This window comes from Phyllostomus hastatus, unplaced genomic scaffold (assembly GCF_019186645.2).
Source record: "Phyllostomus hastatus isolate PE091 unplaced genomic scaffold, TTU_PhHast_1.1 phas_contig_209, whole genome shotgun sequence".
NCBI classification, from domain to species: Eukaryota; Metazoa; Chordata; class Mammalia; order Chiroptera; family Phyllostomidae; genus Phyllostomus; species Phyllostomus hastatus.
Window position 1 is genome coordinate 13,495,790 of NW_025333735.1, and position 8,472 is coordinate 13,504,261.

An 8,472-nucleotide genomic window follows, 5' to 3' on the forward strand; every position below is an offset into this window, starting at 1 on the left:
TTGCTAAAAATACATTTGACTCAGAAAGAAAACAGAGGCACAAGAAGATTTTTGTGAGATTTCTGGATATGTCTTTGTATGGGATTTAAACTTTTAACCAAACATTTGACAAAACATAATTTTAAAAATAAAAAGAAAGAAAGAAAGAAGGAAGGAAGGAAAGAAGGAAGGAAGGAAGGAAGGAAAGAAGGAAGGAAGGAGAAAAAATTGACTTGAGAACTGACAATATAATATTGGGGGATAGAAAGTAGATTTTTATTTTTAACTCTTAATCGAGTGATTAAATATTCCCATAGGAAGAGAAACAGAAAGATATGCAGTGAAATAGGGAAAAAAGAGACTTCTGCTTTGTTTGTGTGACTGCAGTAGCAGAATCTGTGGGGAGAGTCAATCCGCATGATCCCATTTTCTGGAGCAAATACCAGCACCGAGAAGAGAAGGCCCTGCTAGGGTAAATGAAGCATTGTAGAGCAGGTGTGGGTTCACAGGCAGAGGCTCAGTTTCACTGGGACCAAAACAGTGTTTTGTTCACCTCTTATAACCATTTCCTGTTAAAGGAGATTTAGATTTTTTCATGAGCATTCTTGGCAAAGTTCTACCGAAGGTATTATAGTAATCGGATCTGGAAGTGTTTAAGGCAAGGACCAAATGCACACCGACTCAGAATAAGCACAGCAAGAACTTGGCAGCAGCAAAGGCACCAGAAGAAAGTGGAATCAAATGAATAGCATCTTTCAAAAGATCAACTCTCTTCCTAGCTGATGCACTATACTTTTGACTAAGTAGACTACCTATAAATGATCACTTACTTTCATCATATATTACTTTTGCATTTCTTTAGGTTAATTGTTTTTGATGCTTTAATATTAAGTTATGGGAAGTTTGTTCAAGCATTATGATTAAACTTAAAGAAAAGGCAAAGGAAAAAGCTACAAAAATGTATTTTGCTATTAAATTAGACATGTGAGACAATTTAGGTTTAAAAAAGTGATTAAACAAAAGAAACAAACAAATAAACAAGGAAGCAAACAACAACAACAGCAAAAGCTGTCATAGACACAGACAACATCATGGTTAATTACTGGAGGGAAAAGCCAGTGTGGGCAGGTAGTAGAGGGTATGGGATAAATGGCGATGGAGGGAGGCTTGACTTGGGTGGCAAACATGTGATACAATGTACAGATGGCGCATTATAGGATTGTACACCTGAAACCTATATCATCTTATTAACCAGTGCCACCCCAATAAATTCAATAAAAAAGAAAAAATAGACACTACTTTCAGGTGTATAAGATTATAATTTTACATGTGTGCACTATATTCTGTGCTCATCACCTGATGTCTATTTATTAATCAATGTTATCCCAATAAATTGAATTTAAAAAATTGGCAAAGGACATATACAAACAATATAAATTTTATATGAGAATAAAAATTAGCATTGCTTATAAAAATAAATTTTTAAAAATTGACTGTATTCCTCCTTTCCAAGGAAATCAAAGAATGTGTACCTTAGTACACAAGGTGATGCGGTTTGATTACTAATAACAAAATGGAAATGAATTGTCTTTTTGCCTTTTGTACCCCACAATATTAGGAGCCAGCATCATCACCCTCTTTGGAAACCCAATGGAGTAGATATACATTTGTATCCCTCCTGCCTCCCATTCACCATTGCAACTTGGAAAATATAAAATGCATTTTAAATGTAATCTTCCTGAGAATAGAGAGCATGAATTTCTTTCCATGTTGTTCGCACTGAGACCTTAAAAATTACTTGGAACAGATAAAACTTATAATGAATATTTTAGTATAGAGTATTTCTACTTCTTTCATTTCCAGTTTAATAACACCAAGAACACATTCCTCTGCCTGAACTATCCCTGTCATGGGTAAACATTGCACTAAAATTTTGCTGCTATTATTTTAAAGTCATAGTACCAGTAGTCTCTATTTCCTTCATGGGCCACTAAGCTACTGGTCCACTCTCTTTTTAGCTCTCTCATACACTGAATATTTGTTCTTTTAAAGAACCCGATTCCATAATCCATCTGTTCATTCATCTCATTTGACTCCTTCCACATTATCTTACCTAATCTATTCACATAGGCTTATGATTATATGTTTGTAAATGAAGTTATATGTCTGATTGGCCAATACACCCAATTCTGAAAATACATCCATATGTCATTTTTGGTCTACAAGTTTCTCCTGCCAAGATCATGGCTGTCTGTGCATTGATTTATATGATTATATGAATGTAGGCCTCTTTAGAGCATGTGTGTGTGTGTGCAGGTGCGCTCTATTTATTAATGGTTATATCTGGGTGAATGAGTCAAAGTGGAATGGCTGGATGATGATCATGTTTTTACAATTATTTTTTTTAAATCATGAATGCAGTACAGAGACATAAGATAGGTCATGAAAAATAGAGTTGGTCAGCTGTATGCAGCTGTGGACACCCATGTTTGCTGTAGGGTCTTTACTCATAAACCCCAATACATGCTTAATTGTAATCTTAATTTTTATTACCATTATTATTAAACTAGTATTAATATTTTGATACCCATGTAGTGAATGTTTCAGTTTCCCTCCCAAGTTTGCTTCCCAGCTTTTTTTCCAAATTTCTGTAAAATAACAATGACCAAACTTCTATGATAAAAACTTTAATCTCTTCTGCTACCAAGAGAATAGACATATACACATGTTAAAGTATGACTGACAATTTCAAAATAAAATTACTTTCTCTGGTTTTCTCTTTATCATTTTGCTCCAGTAATTATGTATCTTCATTTTCTTTAGAAAAATCTAATTCTTGGATTGTATTTTCCCATTTCTCATGCATTCTTTTTGAATGTTGAATCAAGTAATCCCTGAGGCAATTGCTATGGACATATCTTGTTAAAATGCCAAGAAAATAACTCAAATAAATAAATCAATGCCACAAGAATGATACTTAGAACCTGGATTATATCAACAATATCTTAAAATGCCATCTTTCAGCTGCCCATTATGTCCCAGGGGGTCTCCAATCAATGGGCAGCTCTCCACACCATATGTGCAAAACAACAGAGGCCCAGAGACAAAATGCAGATTAATTCCTGTGAAACAGTAACAAAAGCATGAATCCCATAGCTCTGTTCTTTCCAAAGGGTCCAATTTGTATGCCTTTGAAATAATTTATCTTAAAACTATTTAAACTAAAGCAATGGGAATAATGTCAAAATGTAACCTCTTGGCTACAAACCATTAAATCCTACTGTGTTAAAGAAAAGTAAAAACATTTATAACTATATTCACATTCATTTAAATTTGAAAAGAAATATATGCATGCTATCCTCTCAGGCAAAGCTTTTAAAAAAATGAAGATAAATTTGGCTATTTTGGAGGCACCTGTTAACTATGTGTCTGAAAGATCACATGTATATCCTAGAATCCTCTAGCTATACATTCCCATCAAGGCATTTGTTAGAGAGCTCCTCTTTTGCCCACATGGAGGAGAGAAGGAATATTTAGAAGGAATATTTAGGGGTATACTGAAACATCTTTCAAATCATTTTATATCGACTGATGCTAGTCTTCCTTAAGGCAAGGCTCTGTCCAGAGATAGGGGTGGATCATAATTTATAGCTTTTTTCCCTGTGTCTCCAAGGAAAAGATGATACTATTGTGCTATTGGTATAGACAAACAGATACTATACTATGTTAAAAGTAAACTGACAAATACCATATGACCTCACCTTTAACAGGAACATAATCAACAAAAGAAAAAAGCAGGCAAAATATAACCAGAGACATTGAAATTAAGAATAATCTGACAGTAACCAGAGGGGAGGTGGGAGGGCATAATGGGGAGAAGGGTTTTCAGGAACTACTATAAAGGAGACATGGACAAAACCAAGGGGGAGGGTGGAAGCAAGGCGGAGAGGTGGGTTTGGCTGGGAGGGAAGGTGGGGGGAAAATGCAGACAACTGTAATTGAACAACAATAAAATAATTTTTTAAAAAAAGTAAACTGAATTTTTCAATGCACGTTCTCACCAGAACTCGTTATTTTTATCTTGGTGATGTGACTTCATATTAAGACTATATTTTCACATCTCTCCCATCAGGGAAGCATCATGTTATACAAAATTTGAATATTTTTATTTACCAAATATTTCCATTACAAAAATGACATTGTTTCTGATAACTTTTTTATTCATTTTATTTCATTGTAATTGTTATTTTGCTGGTCAGGTAAAGGGGAACTTTCTGACTTTGTCTAAGAAATGTCTGGCTGATTCTAATACCATGATAGTTGTTTTCTGGGTATGGACATGAATCCCACCATCACAGAAGCTGCTTTTAGACTGACAAGGTTACACAGGCAAGCAAGTGAACATAAGCTTTAAATTAGAAATATGAATTAAAGGTGGTTGGCTGGGTTTTGATGTTCAAACAACCAATAAACATGAAACATAAAGAAAGGTTTTTTTCTTGACCCCATGACTTCATTTATTTTACTCTTAAATTGAACAATGGACATTAATATCACTATAAGCCAGACAAAAATATGTGCACACTCCCTATTCTCAAGGCATTGTAAGATAATTGGGAAAGACAGATATGACAAAGACAATTTCAGTGTGAAGTGGGAAATGCTCTAACAGAATGTGTGGGGTTCTATGGAAGCAGAAAAGATTTGTGCTTTCTATTCTTAGCAGGAAGAGAGTGAGTTATTAACTCTCATAGAGATGGTGGCACTTGAGCTGTGTCAAAACATTCCAGTCTGACTCAACAGCCTTCATAATCAACCACTTCACAATTGTTTGCCATTATACATATATGTGTTATATATGTATATGTAGAATATACACACATATATATGTTTATGGTTGTAAGAGTCAGATGAGGCATAATATATTGAAATCTCTATTTGGCAGCAAATTTTCAGAATCTATAGCCACCAAATGTGGGCAACCATCAGAAATGACAATGTAAAATATAGCAAATGTGAGAAAATGGATTTTGCAACCTATAGTTGGTCCTTTCTAGTAAATTTGAGCCTAATATAAAAATGCAGTTTTGCTACCAAAGAAATGTATGCCTATTCTATTGTTATGTGGCTATGAAATTTCCAGGCTGATTAAAGGCACTGTGGTAAGAATTATATTTGCTATTAAGAGGTAATGATTGCTGAGTGTCAGATATTCTTAAATCTACAGTTGAGAGATGCTTCATACATTTATCCTTCATTTATCTGAGCATCATCCTGTAGCCACCATGGATTTATGGAATGAACAATAAAGAATCAGGAAACTATGCCTGGACAGAGTGGCTCAATTGGTAGGAGTGTCCTTCTGTAACTGAAGGGTTGCAGGTTTGATTCCTGCTCAGGGCACACACCTAGGTAGTGGATCTGATCCCTGGTCCAGGCCCATATCATCCCCGGTCTGGGCACATTTGGGAGGTAACCAATCAATGTTTCTCTCTCATGTCACTATTTCCCTCTCTCCCTTCCTCTGTCTCTAAAAAAAGCAATGAAAGAAATGCTCTCTAGTGAGAGAGAGAGAGAAACAGGATATATTATTGTGACCTTTAAGCAGCCAGGTAATATGCCTGAATCTTAATTGTCTCATCAATTAATTGTAAATAACTTTTGCAAATTAATTGACAGGGTTGTGTTACAGTGTAATGAGATAATAATTATTAAAGTAAACTTTAAAATATGCAAGTACAATGCACAGTGCAGTTCTGTTTAAAGATTGGGAACTCCTCATGGAAAGGTGAAAAATCAGAGGTCATGTGATTCACATATATAAAATATATAAAATTATACATTCAAATATATAAAATTTATAGAAATGATGAGTAAGTTAAACAATAATTTAACTTTTAAAATACCAGAATAGCTATTATGGTTTGAGAAATAATCAGATCAACATATATTACAGGTATTTTTCATACTTATTTTAATTCATCTTCACATAATGCCATCAAAATAGAGGCATTTTTATATTTTTAATGAAGATACTACATACAGGACTGATAGTTTAAGTAACTTAAACTCTTGAAGTATCATAAGAGTTATAGCATGAAGATATCTGTAATCTTTACTCCAGTGTTTTCCAATAAATGATAGAGAAGACTAGGTCATAATCACATAAGAATATTTTTAAATCTTGGGCTTCTAAGTTAATACATCTTAGGATCTCTAGGAATGAGGAGTCAGGTGAATTTAGTTTGAAAACTTTCTCCAGTTCTTTGCCATATAGTCTCAGTTATTCTTCTATTGCACTTCTACTTCACTGCTCACCTTAGAAGAGCATTAAAACATATAACTCCATTATTAGCAAGAAGTGATTGTTTAGAAAGAAATCTATCATCCCTGGCTGGTGTGGCACAGTGGATTGAGTGCCAGCCTGTGAACTAAAGGGTCACCAGTTTGATTCCCAGTTTAGGACACATGCCTGCGTTGCAAGCCAGGTCTCCAATAGGGGTCACCTGAGAGGTAGCCATACATTGGTGTTTCTATTTCTCTTTCTCCCTCCCTTCCCCTCTCTCTAAAAATAAATACATAAAATATTAAAAATAGAAAAAAGAAAGTGATACATTACAATCAAAATATTGTTCAATGAATGCTTCTAAAGTTTTTTGCACGCTCTGTTAAATGCAGCAGTCATGCAAGGTTTACTTAGTCTTAAATGTGGATTTGAAAAAACAGGAGGACATACATACAATAAAATTAAAAGCACATAATCTCCCCACATTAAAAATTTTATTACAAAAGAAGTACAAACTGCCACTTTTTGCACCTCCAATGCCATCTTCCTGAAGAAAATCACAAGGACTAATTTATATACACTTTTTGGACAAATCCTTTAAGCCAAAGTTGTATACATTCAGTAAGAAAATTTATTAAAGACTGAACCTAAGTTGTGGAACAAGAACAATGACCCCACCAGTATTTCTGAACTTAGGTACATGTATTTTATTAGCTAGGATCAGAGAAATTGGGGGTGAGGTAATAAACACACAAAAATCCCATTGGTTAAACAGAAGGGAATTTGGTTTTCACTAAGGAACCTTGAGCTAGATGTCCAGGCCAGTCTCCAGAGCCATTGCCTTCCACATGTTGGTCCAGGTTTCACATATCACTGTCACATCAGTACTATGCCTTACAATCATCACAGCAGAAAAAGAAGTAGAAAGTGCAACATTCCCACTTAAAACCTTCCACCCAGATCTGAGGCATCACACCTGTTCATATTCTATTAAGCCACATTTATCCTCAGGAGAGCCTAGAAGCTGTGTCTTTCCGAACACTTGGATGAAGGAAAAAACGATATTGGCTAATGTTTCAGTGCTCACACTACATTTTACATATGTTAAGCAACTTTTTCATGAAGGAGAGAAGTAATTCTAATCACAATTCATCAAGTGACATCAGAACAGCCGCTGGTTTGTTAGATTCTGAACACTACCTTTAATGCATGGCCCAAGAACAGCTATTTCTTTTCTGGTCTTGCTTTATTTCTTCCTTTATTCTAACAGGCCTCTTAATTTTCACTACTAAGTGTCACAAATTCTCAGTCTTCAGTCATATACTTGGCACATACTTAAGAACCATATTGAAATTGTGCTGTCAAGGGAATATTCACTCAGTGCTGTGCAGGAGTTGACTTTCTCTGGCTTCTGAGAATTGAGAACTTCTAGCACAGTGTTCGGTGACATCATCTTGGTTTGATAACACCCACAGTGAGAGTTCTTCCACCATGGAAATCAACAAATGCTACAGCTCGGGTCTGCTTGTTTTATTTTCCCAGAGGACTGAATATTTAATATAATCTAGAGCAACATATCACTGAGAGTATTGCTCCTTTCCATGTACTCTGTAATATGAATGGGGAAAAAGATTTTTATCTTCAACTGTGGAACAGAGAATTAGGAACAAAAACAAAATTCTATGAGTCAAGTCAGAAAAGCATATCCAAATTATTATAAGAGGTAAATAGAACCAGTGGTAAGTGATCTGGAAGAAATAAGGAAGAGGGCCAATAAATTTTCATGAATACTTCCTACCATGTGTTTGCCTTGGCTGGTAGATCCTTCACAGGGGTTCTATAGTAAGAAAAAAGGTAACAACAACTAAAAACTACTGTTACTCAAAACAGCAGGGTTTTGTTCACCATTTGATCAATGAGTATAAAATAATAAATGAGTACTTTACTTCAATTTATTGGAAGTAATTTTTACACTTAAGATAGATTCTGTGAAACATTTTATGTTATTGTTTCTATCTTCCTGCAATATAATCTTTTTATATCTCTACCCTTACCAGACTGACTTTTGGGGAAGGCAGGGGTTTTGCCATGTATAATGTGCACTAACACTTTTGTGTGCATTGTACACGAGATTATTTTGCCCATTATCATACCCATTTAATCATTATATTAGGTATAATGTGCACCTTGTTTTTCCCTCAAAAATC